The sequence below is a fragment of the Thunnus albacares genome, chromosome 20 (genome assembly GCF_914725855.1).
Source record: "Thunnus albacares chromosome 20, fThuAlb1.1, whole genome shotgun sequence".
NCBI lineage: Eukaryota > Metazoa > Chordata > Actinopteri > Scombriformes > Scombridae > Thunnus > Thunnus albacares.
In genome coordinates this window covers 16,520,729-16,533,327 of record NC_058125.1, presented here as the reverse complement: position 1 = coordinate 16,533,327, position 12,599 = coordinate 16,520,729, and the positions used below count along the sequence as shown (strand labels likewise).

The following is a 12,599-nucleotide window of genomic DNA, read 5'->3' as shown; positions in this document are numbered from 1 at the left end:
GGGTTTAAACACATTTCCCTGCCTTTTTGTCAAATAGAGAGCAATAGTTGTCCCCCTGTTTACAGAAGCCTCTCCTCCTCCTTCTCCTCCTCATTGCCCTACTGATTCCCTCCATCCTTTGCAATCCTATTTGCTGACCAGACTCCCCTGTATAGTCTGCAATACTGTCAGCAGGTCACACACAATCCCATAACACAACAGACCCCCAATAACACAGTTGTTTGGGGAAAGACGCACAGAGAGCTAAGAGGCTTGGTAAAGTGAAAGCACAGAATTCATTGACAGTCTCCAGCTATAATTTAACTCACATTTTTATGTCTCAGCAAAGAAATTGAGGTAAAATATACCAATACAGCTCTTGACCATCGTAGTAAGTAGACTCTAGGGAACGTATGATTCCAACACTATCTCTCTTTTTCCTCTTTTCGGACATACCACCGCAGCAGTATGAGCTCTCTGTCCACAGCAGAGCAAAGTGTGCACTGTGAACACATTTTGACTGGAAGACAGCCAGTGGTTGGTTGGTTGCGGAGGATGTGGGCTGGTCTCTGGAGCCTGGTGGTTGTTCATTCATAAACCAGGTGGGAACTGTAAATGAAAACACAGACATTTCATTCCCTACATTTTCAAAGATCACATTGTGCTGTTGTTATGTAAGGAGAAAAGGGACATGTGGGGTGAGAGTCAAGCATCGACGATGTGTTTTGTAATTCTCTAAGAGTGTGTGTCTACAAGTGGTAAAGAAGGACAAAAAGAAAACCATCAATGAGGCCATGTAAGAATATTTATGTAATTTAAATTTGGTTCATGAAATGTTGATCTAACTCATTCGGATTTAACTCAAAATCTGGCAAGATCGTTGACTCCCTGCTGCTGATTTTGTCATCTTCATTCAACATAATGTGAAAACTAGAATGAGTGGGAACTAATGTGCCCCTTACAGTCCGTTCATCTTCATAGAAGCCATGTGACCAAAGAACTTCTGTTGAGACAGAATCAGGAAGCTGGGATTAGTTTGTTATAAGTACAAGACAATATGAGGTTTTATAGGTCGTTATACCAGGTGTGCGACAAAGAAATCCCTCAAATGAAATGTAACAGACCATGGACAAAAAGAAAGTTTCATTCATTCATTATAATCCTATCACCCAGTATTCTTTGGGAGGCGCACTCACATCTTTGGTTCGTTAGTTAGGATATGTTACATCTTGGTTGCAAGTTTAATAAAATACATGATGCAATAACTCTGTTGCAGATAAGAGGTTGCTTTGCTATTAACCTTGTAAACAGTGCTTATAAACCTAATTTTGTATGAACAAAACAGTTGTTGTGTTGTGTACAGTGAACAAGTAACAGACTGAATATACCAAGAATCAGCAGTCACATAAAGGGGACATGTCATGTTTTGTGTGATTTTCTGTTATATACTGTGATGATGTTACGCTATGCTAAACATGGTCAATGTTCCAAAACTTGAGGTTAACTTATGTAAGTGCTCCCTGCAAGTCAAAAGCCCAGGCTGCAACCGACTGTGAATGCTTCGTTTGCTATGTTTTTTTTTCTAACTCGACAACAAGCTGATGTTAGCCCGTTGCACTTGCCCATATGTACTGTAGCCTCTGTTGCTAAGGTTGTTGCTAAGGTTTTTTCATGTGTTGTTTGCATTGTCCACTCTCATATTTATTTCAGATCAGATTTTCAACTTGAACATGTACAGAAGTTGACATTTCGAGCAAAGAATGAGAAAAAGTAGTGAAATCCTACTACCATAGTTTGTTTCATGATTTGTTGACGTGGCTCCTGGAGCTGGTGGATGTCTCCCGAAGGTCAGCTTCCTGAGGCTGGCCAATCAGAACAGAGTTGGCTCCTCGGGAAGGGGGCCTTAAAGAGACAGGAGTGGAAATGGCCTGTTTCAGACAGAGGGTGAACTGAGGGGCTGCATAAAGGGTCAGTATGAGTTAAATAAAGAGTTTTTTGAAATGTAAATCATGCAAAGATATTCCAGCAGAGCCGTAGAATATAAATAGACTTGTAAAATCTGCATGATAGGACCTCTTTAAACCTACATTCCTTTTTTGGCCACTTGGGGGCGACACAAAAAGCTGTATTATCACCTTGTTGAGTTATTCTGGCTAATGAGTTAGCTAACAGTAGCCTATTTACACTTTTAACAGACACCAAGTAGCATTAGCATTTTCTTTGAGTCATGTTTGTGTCTATCTGGCTAATGTAAGTGCAATAATCATACCCTTTATAGTTTTGTTTTGCTTTCTACCAACTCCTGAGGGAAATACACCAGAAAATACACTATGTTCACCAGCTAGTTGCTAACATTGTCTGTCTGCCGTTTGGTCCTGGGCAGGTAGTGTAAAGTGGGTTTACTGGAGCTTCTTCAGTGAAAACAGCTAGCTAGTTACAATTTTATGTTATAGTCTATGATGTTTTTGTATCATATTCATGTTTCATATTACTGAAAGTCATTATACACTAAGCACAAAAAAAAGAAAACAGTTAGCTGCCCACTGCATCTGGCAATGATGCTGGTAAGAGCAGTAAGAACCAAAACAGTAAAGTTGTGACTGTAAAACCAAAACAATGAGCAAAAAGACACTAAAACACTCAAGAGGGGAACTGCAGAGTCAGGTGATAATTCTCTGTGAGTTCATCAAAACAAGCAACACCTTTTTCATATTTATCTTTTTAATTGTTGTCAGAAAAATATTGATGACTGCAGCTTTTAATCATCTAACTGATTCATAATCTCTACTTGTACTTTCTATAGCACTTCTTTGAGGGTTAAAGCCTTTTGGTCTCCAATCTACTGTGATGGACAGGAAAAAGGAAACAAGAACAAATTAAACGCTCCACTCAGAAAAAGCCCAGCAATCAAACCTGTGTACTTGCTGCGAGGTGACAATGTTAACCACCAGACCAGCATATCCCTGGCAGTAAAGCATGTCGGGTAAATCTGATGTCACACTTGGTCTTCACTGGAGCCTGCTGATGTACTGCACTGCAACATGTTGAACATCTGCGCACACACAAGTTTTGAAGCATTTCACTAACAGACCATTTTTGACTCAGTCTCCTTGACCCAGTTGTGATAAGGAAAATTCCCCTCTATATTTGGATCAGTGTCTTGTGCTGGCATACATCACAGACGACATCATCATCTTGAGGGAGAAGGTGTCACAACAGTGTGATCACGGGTCTAAAAAGGTCGATCCTTTTCAAACCATTGCAGTGGAGTACAGGGAAGATTTTATATTATGATGCTCAATTATTCTGAGTGTCGTCTTATTCATATCATTAGCCAAAACATGCATCACATACCTACATATTGATGGAGTGCAGCTATACTGACCCTGAACTTTTAACTGTTGTAACTTTGATGGTTTAAACATTTAACCATACAAGAATAAAATAGTTCTCCCAGCTGCGGGTGTCAAGCTTAAGTAGCCTGAGAGAAATCAGTGAATGAGTAACTAGCTCTTTAATGGCCGACAATTTAGTAATTCCTACCTTTGTGACAGCACTAAATGGCTGCTTTACTGCATTTACAATTTGCTGTATGGTATGAAAATATATCTAAATTACTCCATCTTCCATGCATGCCTTCATTTGGAGTATATGAATAACTAAAACTAAAAAAGTACATTTTTTATGATTAGAAGTGGAGTGTTGTATAAAAAAGCTCTAAAATAACTTAGTGCGCTGGCTTTAATTAGACCAAATCCTTAGTGATTTAGATATACTGTAAATGCAGTTTTTTGTGTTTCCCAATTTGTTCTTTGTTTCCAACTATCTTTAAATACTACCTTTTTGTATAGATGTCAGCTGTTTGCATTGCACCTTACTAGAATCTCCTATTGAACATTACAGGGCTTTATTGCAATTAACGGCTCGATAAAATTGATTGGGTGTTTTGGTATCCTGGAATCCAAACTTAGGTCCTGCATCCTGATACAATTACTGTGCATCATGATTGCCTAAAATTTTCCAACCTCCGTTAGAGGGAAATGTTCACATTAGCCAATTCAGGGATGGCTTACAAGCTTGGAACAGGCTGAAATCAATGCTTCCTGTCACCTTTTAGCAGGACAAATGGCGCCTATTGTTCCAGTATAGACAGCTGGGGTAGATGCACAGGCCAGCAAGCAGAGGCTCCACAGGACTCCAAACACACCAGCAGAGTGTATCACTTGTGTAGTGACTTCTACTATAAATGTATAAAACCCTCTGAGAGTGAAAACTTCACTGTGACCCTGAACACATCTCACAACTCTGAGGAGTCAATCACAGCACACAGGGTGATGTATTTCTAACTTTTGACAAGGGGTGTCTCCAAAGAGGCCACAGTGGCAGCATCAGGTCAGTGTGTGTGTATGTGTTTGTGTGCGTGCGCGTGTGGTGGACAGGAGTCTGGATGCTGCTTGGCACAGTCATGGCTCCTTGACGTCAGCGCTCAGCCCAGCCTGCTGCTGTTTCTGCTGCTGCTGCTGCTGCTGCTGATGCCGCTGCTGCTCTCAAACATGTCTTTGTTATTCAGAGCCTTCCATCAGAGAGCGGCGACCTGCAAAACACGGAGGGTGGTGTCAGCTCCGAGGCGGATCGCCGGAGCGCAGCGCGCGCGTGTGCGAGTGCCCTCGTGTGAGCGCGTGCGTTTGTTGTTGTTTGTTGTCAGGTATATTAATAAATTCAGATAATAAATTACAATAACATATTGTCATCACAGTGTTAATTTTAATGACGATTGATGATTTTCATTTTGTTAATATAAACATTACATATTTTTAATTAATTATTAAATACATTTTAATTTTCTTTTATTGTAATCGTTTTATTTATCATTTTTATTGTTTAATAAATGATTTTTTTAATTACTATTATTTACTGTATATTATATTTTTGACGTATTTGAGTGTTTTTTTAATATATTATAACTACTCTAGGTACTAGTATTAAGTTGCAATATCACTGTAAATAATAGCCTACTAATAATAATAGTCATAATAAGCCTACTGTAAATAATGTTTGATACCATAATAATAATACATTTTAAATTACAATAAAGGACCTTTATATGTTGTTATTTTCACTGGATCAATCACGATAGAGGCTACATACAAAAAAACCCAAAACAAAACAAAACACAGCTTCCGTTTTAATGTGTTTAACTATTTGTTTATACTGTATATTTCCGTTTCCTAAAACCCCGTGTATCCCCACACTGCGGTAGATGTGGTGGGTCCACCGTCAGTGAGCGGGTCGCCCCAGCCGCAGATGCAGTCAATGTACCAGATGGCTGCTGAGCGACAGTCCGGCTCCGCTCCCGGCTCTCTCCTCCTGATGGCGTCTCCGTGTAAAATCCGCGACACATTTTGTCAGCAGCCACCGAGCATGGGTCCCTTTGGTAATAGAATAGCCAATGTAATTTGACACTCCAACTTACTGCGCTCTCCCCGACTCTATTCAGTTACTCACCCACTGACGTTGAGCCCATTCTCAGTGGCCGTGAGGGGGGAAGATATTTAAAAACAAGAGCCGAAAATTACCGAGGACTTTCTCCGCTTAATAACCCGGTGAGTAGCAGCAAACTTAACGTTGCTTGTTTCCAGTGTGGCGCTGCGAGGCTCTTGTCTCGGGAAAGGTTTTGTTTCCACTTTGGCTCAGATTGTTTCTCAACAATAGAGTGACCACTTGAACTGGCACTGAGGAGCACGTCGGAGGCTGTAATAATAAACCACAGCTTTTTATTTACTATCACGCCGCTCTGTGCCGTCGGGATTGAACCGGCGGGCTGTTAAGCAGGTTGTGTATTTCGTTAGTAACAGATGCCGCGTTGATCTCTAAGCGTTGGGGCTTGGAGGCTACATTGTAGCAGCCTGTATGCATTTTGCTTGCAGAATGAATCATGCCGCGGTGCGTGTGTCTGTGTGAGCGTGTGTGTGTGTGCAACATTTAGAGGTCTTGCTTTTTTTTTTTACCTTTTGCCTCTGATTTGCAAAGACCACATGGTTTGTCTAATCTGGGTTTAATGGTGCTGTAGAATTGTAGGTGCAAGCTGCAGGATAACTGGATAAGGCAAGACAGCGGTCACTGCAGTGCGCGGATTGTTCATTAAATGTCATTTTTAAATGTTTATATGTGAGCTTTGTGAGCAGCAGCACATGTGTATAGCATTAGATATGAATGCATACAGTGTAGTCTATATGCCACAGCCTGGAGTTGTCTCACTGCTGTAGGTCATTACTGCTTCATGAGGGTTTAACAAGTTGACTCCCCAAATTCCTGCTGTCTGAATATGGAACCAGTTGGGATTGGAGGGGCCTCTGATATATAGCTGCTTTTCACTTGCTGTACATCTGTCCAGGAAGCAAAAAGCATGGCCAAGTGGAAAAAAGTGAGGCAGACATTGCTCCCAGATCTGCTTCCTAACCATTGTCATTGAGACAGAGAGAGAGAGAGAGAGAGTGTGTTTCTTTCATTTACACATGCAACCTTTTTCTGTTTCTTGGAGAATCAAGCAAGAAAGCAAGCAAACAGACACACGTGCAGATGTTTCTTCTCTTGTTTTGGTGAGATGTCCAGGAGACCTCTTCCTGTTTTTGTTATGTTGCTGAAAAGTTCATTCTCCTCTTGTCTGCTTTTAGCCGCTGCAGCATCCGAACGTCTCCTGCACAGCACAGCCGGGTGTTTGGACCCGGCTGCTGAGGGTCGTGTAAAACTTCTGCGGTGACACCAGTTATTGAGCAGCCTCAGTTGCTTGTTTACATTTCTGCCATGCAACCCGAGGGTCTGGTTGGGTTTAATAGCTGCTGCCTGCAGCCTTCTGAACTGACAGACTTCTCAACCTGTAATCTCCGATGGTTGTAAAACTTTACAGTTTCGATGCAGGACGGGAAACAATGTCAAACTAGAAAGCTGCCATTTTTATGCACCTGGTCTTTTGATTGCTCTTTGCTCAAATCCCTGCGTGACTCTTCAATCTGCATGCACCACAAGCACACGATGGCACGTGTGATTAAGCGCTGATTGAGCTCTGGTTGTGCACGGGAAACTTCCAACTTCCAGTCGCTTCATAGATTAGGGTGGTGTCAGACAGAGGAGGAGGTTTTCTGTCCCATCCTCTCCCTCCCAGTCACCCCACCTCTGTGGGGCCCCAGGTTGGGCTCCTGAATAACCATGGGGCAGACCCCACCAGGCTGACCTTCTTCTATTCAAGTTGAGGATGTTGAAACACCAGCCGTCAAACAAAAGACACATTGAAAAAGAGATCTGCAACCCAGCACGTGTGTCTGGGCGCTGAAGTAGACCATTTATTAACTCTGAGTTTCCTTCTGGCCAATGAAAAGTGTCAGCATAAAGCGAGGCAGAATAAAACAGTAAAAAGACATTCAGCTGCTTCTAACACAGATTAGCAAACAAAACCTAAAAATAAAGTGATTTTTTTTTCATTCAGAAAAAGTAAACTTTTTATTTTTTAAATTAAATCTCACACGTTTGAGGTAGAAAACAAATCTCTTTTTTTTTTTCTTTCTTTTTTTTTTTCCTGTCTGGACTGCAGCCAGCTCGCGGTCTGTGTGTGGCACTGTGGATTGACAATGGCAACACGTTTTCAGGGCTGGGTGGGAGTTTTCGCTCTCGCCTTTCCACCCACCCGATGAGGTGAGAGTAAAGGCGGAAGCTGGAAATGGCTGTGCCACATGGGAAATTATTCAGCTCTCAGATCAGAGAGGACACACAAGAGGCCTCATTACCTCCAGCAGCACTGCCGGCCAGCCTATGAGGAGACCTGGAGGCTGTGTGTCTCAACTAGCCACCCTCACCTACTTAAATGTTGTCCGTGTAGTGCATCTGATGCTCCTTTTGTCTGGTAATATTTCAGAAACACAACATAGACTGCAGCGTAGACTTAAGAGGTTTGTGAAATATCTCATTCCAGTTTCATCTGCGTCATAGCAGCAAAGCTAAACCCTCCGTCAATGGCCTTTTTACCAACAATGTGTGCTTTAGTAGCTGGTAAACACGGCTGTTTGATGGTGTATAATGTCATAATTTTATTGATCTGACTTGGGAATTCCACTTGCGGCGAGCAGCTCCTGCATACGGAGAGCTCTCTTAAGTACTCTAACAGGGAAAAAGGCGACTGACTGCTCTTCTTCCGTGGTCAGAGGGCTTGTGGGAGGCTTGTGTAGGTTTCGCTCAAGGTCTTTTTTGTGTTGTCAGTGCTCGACAGAATAAACTCCTGGGATGAATCATCCTGCTGGTATGGCTATTTTCAATGAGTAAGGAAAGTGCAGGGCAAGCCTGGTGCTCTCCATAATAAAAATTGTGTCACTGGGCAGTTGTAGTAGCTCAATCATGAAGTTTACGCTGGTGTCAAACAGCACTTCATTTTTATATTGTGTGTTTTATTATATTTTGATATTGCAATGTGTCTGACAGTGTGATTGTTTAGGATAACTAGTGATGGAAAGTAACTAAGTACTTAAGTACTTCACTGAAGTACAACTTTGATGCCACTTTTTACTTCTACTCCATCACATTTCAGACAGAAATATTGCGCTTCTCACTCTGTATATACTATACACTTTAACACACAAAAACTAGTCTATAAAATATACTGCTGTGTTATAAATTAAACCAACTTTGTTGGCTGGTGGCCCCTTAAAATAATGCAACATGTACTTGCAACCAAGTGTGACAAGTATAAGTTTCACCAAGGAGTCATTTTTCTTTCTAACCTCAGATTGTTTCATTTTACTGTGACTGTTTCGCAAGAAAAATAAGTAACCATTACAAAAGCCAGAATAAATGTATATAACTGTGTAGAAAAACAAGGTTTTTCTTCTTTCCTATCCCGTTAGTCATCTTGTGACGCCTCATATATATCTTGCGACTCTGAATACTTCCTCCACCACGGATGATAACAAAAAAAGCATTTGCTCTACACCATTCCACCGTATTCTCCTCACACATGTTATTTAGCATTCCTCATGTGTGTGCTCGCGATGATTTGTAACACTGCACCTCAGTGACACGGAGCTGCAGTAACATGTACTGCGCAGATATCCACTGAAGGGTTTTTACGACGGAGAGAATGGTCAGACTGTACCTGTCAGCTTGACTGTTGACTGTTAATATGAAGCTTCTATTTTCAAAACACAGCTCAGGGAAAGGGAATCTGTGTGTGTTTGCGTTCGTGCAGGAGGGAGATACAGAGCATAGCGAGGGATGGGAGAGGTGCTGGGAGTGACGCCAGACCACACATCATTTAATCATGTTAGAGTGTGCAACCACTTTGTGCATATTTTCGGTTGCACTGGTGATAGGAGTTGTTATTGTACAAACTGTACGCGCAGAGAGGGCTTGACAGGAGGGGAAGACAGGGATGACAGTTTGATGGAGAGAAGAGAAATACCGCTTACTTTTGGTTTTGAGATTTGTCACATTCTAGATTAATCTCATCTTTGTGACCAAAATATGCTAATAAAAGTCAGATTTCTGTTGCTGCTGCAGCTTGTGAAATGTGATGAGGAATTTGAAGCAACAACATTTGAGACCACTTATAAGTAGAGCCTGTGGAAGGATGACCATTGTCATATTAGCATTGGATTTGAACGTGTCCTTTTGGCTTAATCCCACTGTTGACTCGCCTGCTAAATCCTGAGTGTGTTATTTTTGCTCTTTTTAGGGAGCCCCTCTCTGCATAATCTCACTTAATCTAATCTATCCCTCTTTATAATAGACTGGGAATGGTGTGACTTTATAGAAAAAGCTTTAGTGTAGATCCACACCAAACAGACTAGTGTGCCGGTTACTTCCCCAACCCCTCTGGCAAAGCTCTTGTGAAAATGCAAGTGACCTCTGCGCCCCTTGTTAGTCTGAACAATAGGCCTGCCTCCTCTTACAGCTGCAGCCATGCTGGAGGGGAAGTTAGCCGGAACAGAAAAACACACACACACACACACACACACAAGCACACACACACGCACACAAACACGCACACAAGAGTCGAAATACTGTATATTTGGTAAACCAGGAAATTCCTTTTCTATTTAAAATCTTAATTATGCACAGGATTTGTTATTAGTGCTCAGAGTGACTGACAGGGTTCTAGATGATATGGATGTCATGGAAGCTGAAACTGATAACAAATTTGATAAATGGTCATTTATGTTATTTATTAAGCAAAATTGCCAAACTTTTCCTACTTCCAGTTTCTCAAATGTGAGGATTTGCTGCTGTGCTCTGGTTTATATCATTGTAAATTCATTGAATCTATGGACTGTTGCTCAGACAAAACAAGCAATTTGAAGACTAAGATCTGGATGAATGTGAAATTAAATGTAATTAAAATCTACTAATACTTTGTTTACATGTTTGTGGGAGTTAAACAGACGAGTTAGAGTGTGACATGATAGTTGTGAGGGGAAAAAAAAAACTAGATCTATTCCAATCTGCGAGCCTTAACCCACAATGGATATACAGTAATTGGAGCTTTTGAGGCCCCCAGCAGTCGTGGGCTCATGCATGTTGAATGTGACATGCTGTGAAAAACATACGCAGATGATGTCACAGCGCTGCACCGCAGTGTTAAGTGTAAATGAAAGGCTTTGAATCATGAATAGCATCCGGCTTCTCCAAAGTCTCTGCTTCTATAAATTAAACAAGGTCCAACCCGGGAACCCTGAAGGGTTGTCAAATCTTGTAGCATAGGATAGTGTTGCATGGCAGACATATTTCCTTCTTAAATTTGAAGAATGAGAAACTAGCAGCTGCTCTCAAAATGTGAAAATGTCTCAAGAGGTGTAATCTCACTATCAAAAAAAAAAAAAAAAAAAAAAAGGGGCGCCAGAAAGACTCCTCAGGGGCTCTGCTGAAGCATCACCGTGTCTAGTGTGCGCTTTGGAGCCTTTTTTTTTGAGAGAGAGAGAGAGAGAGAGCGAGATCCACACCTCTGATGAGTAATGAAGGTGATTCTGAGCAAGTGGTGGAATTACATTCAACAGAGCCCGCGGGGGTCCATATCTCATTGTTCTCTGACAGGGAAAATTAACTGGGATTTACTAATACACAGGGAATGTCCTTCCCCCATTCTCTCTCTGCCTCTCTCTCTCTCAAAGAAAAGGTCTGAGGGTAATCTCTTTCCCCCCAACAATCACCCCCCCCCCCCACCCCCCTCTTCCACCTCCCCCTTTCCTCTGCATCCACCCACTCCACAACAAACACAAATGTCAGGTACTTTCAAGTTTGCTATCAAGATGTAAAAACACAAGTAGATAAAATCCCCCCCCTGACATGTTGCACCGTTTCTCATTCATTTATTGCCAGATGTCGACGCACGAGAGGCTCCTATTTAAATATCGTTTTGCATTTCACCTGTTTTCCTTTGCATATACACTGTGACAAAGGCTGAGGTGACCCGAAGTGAAGAGGTCCTTCTGGGTGTTTGTTCTTACAGGCTTTGATAGCACTTTAGAGCTCTTGAGAACTTGGTTTCAAATGTGAAGTATTTCTCAAAAACACATATTTGTGACTAAATAAGCAACAATCAAAGTGAAAGTTAAAAAAGTATGCTGGCAGTTATTATTTAATAAAAAACGAACACTTATACACTCAGTAATCTGCTTCATCAGGACTCTTTGTGTGTGGTCTGATCACACTTGATTGACAGCCCAACACCTGTCATCACGTTCTGCCTCTGTTCTTTCATTGTTCAGACTTCCTATGAAAAACCGTGCCAGAGCAGAGTGCCCTTTCACTGACAACTGATCTGCTCCACTTGCCTACATTCATTTTCGTTCCAGGTTTGGTTCCATCTCTGACGAATAGAAACTTAAGAGTGTGTGGTACAAACTCTCTTCTAAGCAGCAGTCAGTTATTTAGTTTGTACATTTGCATCACGGATACGCAGTGTTGGGAAGCACAAAGGTGAAGTGTGAGGTTTACAGATGTCACGTTACACGGAACAAAAGATTATTTTCATTTTTAATTAAACTATCGATTTTTTTTTAAATTATTTGTTTAATAAAAAAAATAGCAGAAATCACCATTAAAAGTTCCCAGAGCCCAAGGTGACTTCCTCTAATTGTTTGTAGGTCCAAAGCCCAAAGATATTCAGTTTACTATGATACAAAATGTAGAAAAGCAGCAAAGGAGTTAAGAAGCTAAAACCACCTTATTGAATCCTTAACATTGAGCTGTGATTTTCTCTCTTTCGTGACCTGATATCACTTTCTTCATCCCGCCCTAACAAAACTGTCTAACTGATGATGAAGCGCAGACAGCGGTGACACCACACCCACAGCCCGTGTGTCAGCTTACACTGTACCCTCATTCTAACACGGTGTCTGTGTGCGGTCCGTTACCCAGGTGCAAGGCATGCATCACGGACCAGAGCTGATACACTGACGTGACAGCTGTGGGCAGTGAAAGAAGACCAGAAGAGAAGTCTCAGCAGTGAATGGGGTGGAGAACATTAACCCCTTGCACCCAGTTGATATGAATAAGTAATGTAATGTGGATAAAATAAATAAGTCAAATTGGTACGTACTACTGGAATCCGAGCAACTTACCCATAAAATCAGCTCAAA

The 12,599-nt window shown here is 41.5% G+C and overlaps 1 protein-coding gene and 1 long non-coding RNA gene across 4 annotated transcripts in view; one reads left to right on the top strand and one right to left on the bottom strand.

Moving 5' to 3' along the window:
- Positions 1-292: 292 nt before the first annotated feature.
- Positions 293-1,894, bottom strand: LOC122971970. The gene is made up of 3 exons (XR_006399606.1): positions 1,768-1,894; positions 942-982; positions 293-588 (listed from the first exon to the last, which is right to left on the bottom strand). It is a non-coding gene; the product is annotated as an uncharacterized LOC122971970 (long non-coding RNA).
- A 3,404-nt stretch (positions 1,895-5,298) lies between these two features.
- The window catches only part of LOC122970984 (zinc finger MIZ domain-containing protein 1-like), a 117,652-nt gene continuing 110,351 nt past the window's right edge, over positions 5,299-12,599 (top strand). For 2 of the 3 annotated variants that reach the window (XM_044337402.1, XM_044337403.1), the window contains exon 1: positions 5,299-5,582. The gene's annotated coding sequence lies outside the window, so the exon portion shown is untranslated. The remainder of the gene's footprint in view (positions 5,583-12,599) is intronic. The other variant, XM_044337404.1, reaches the window with a different exon arrangement.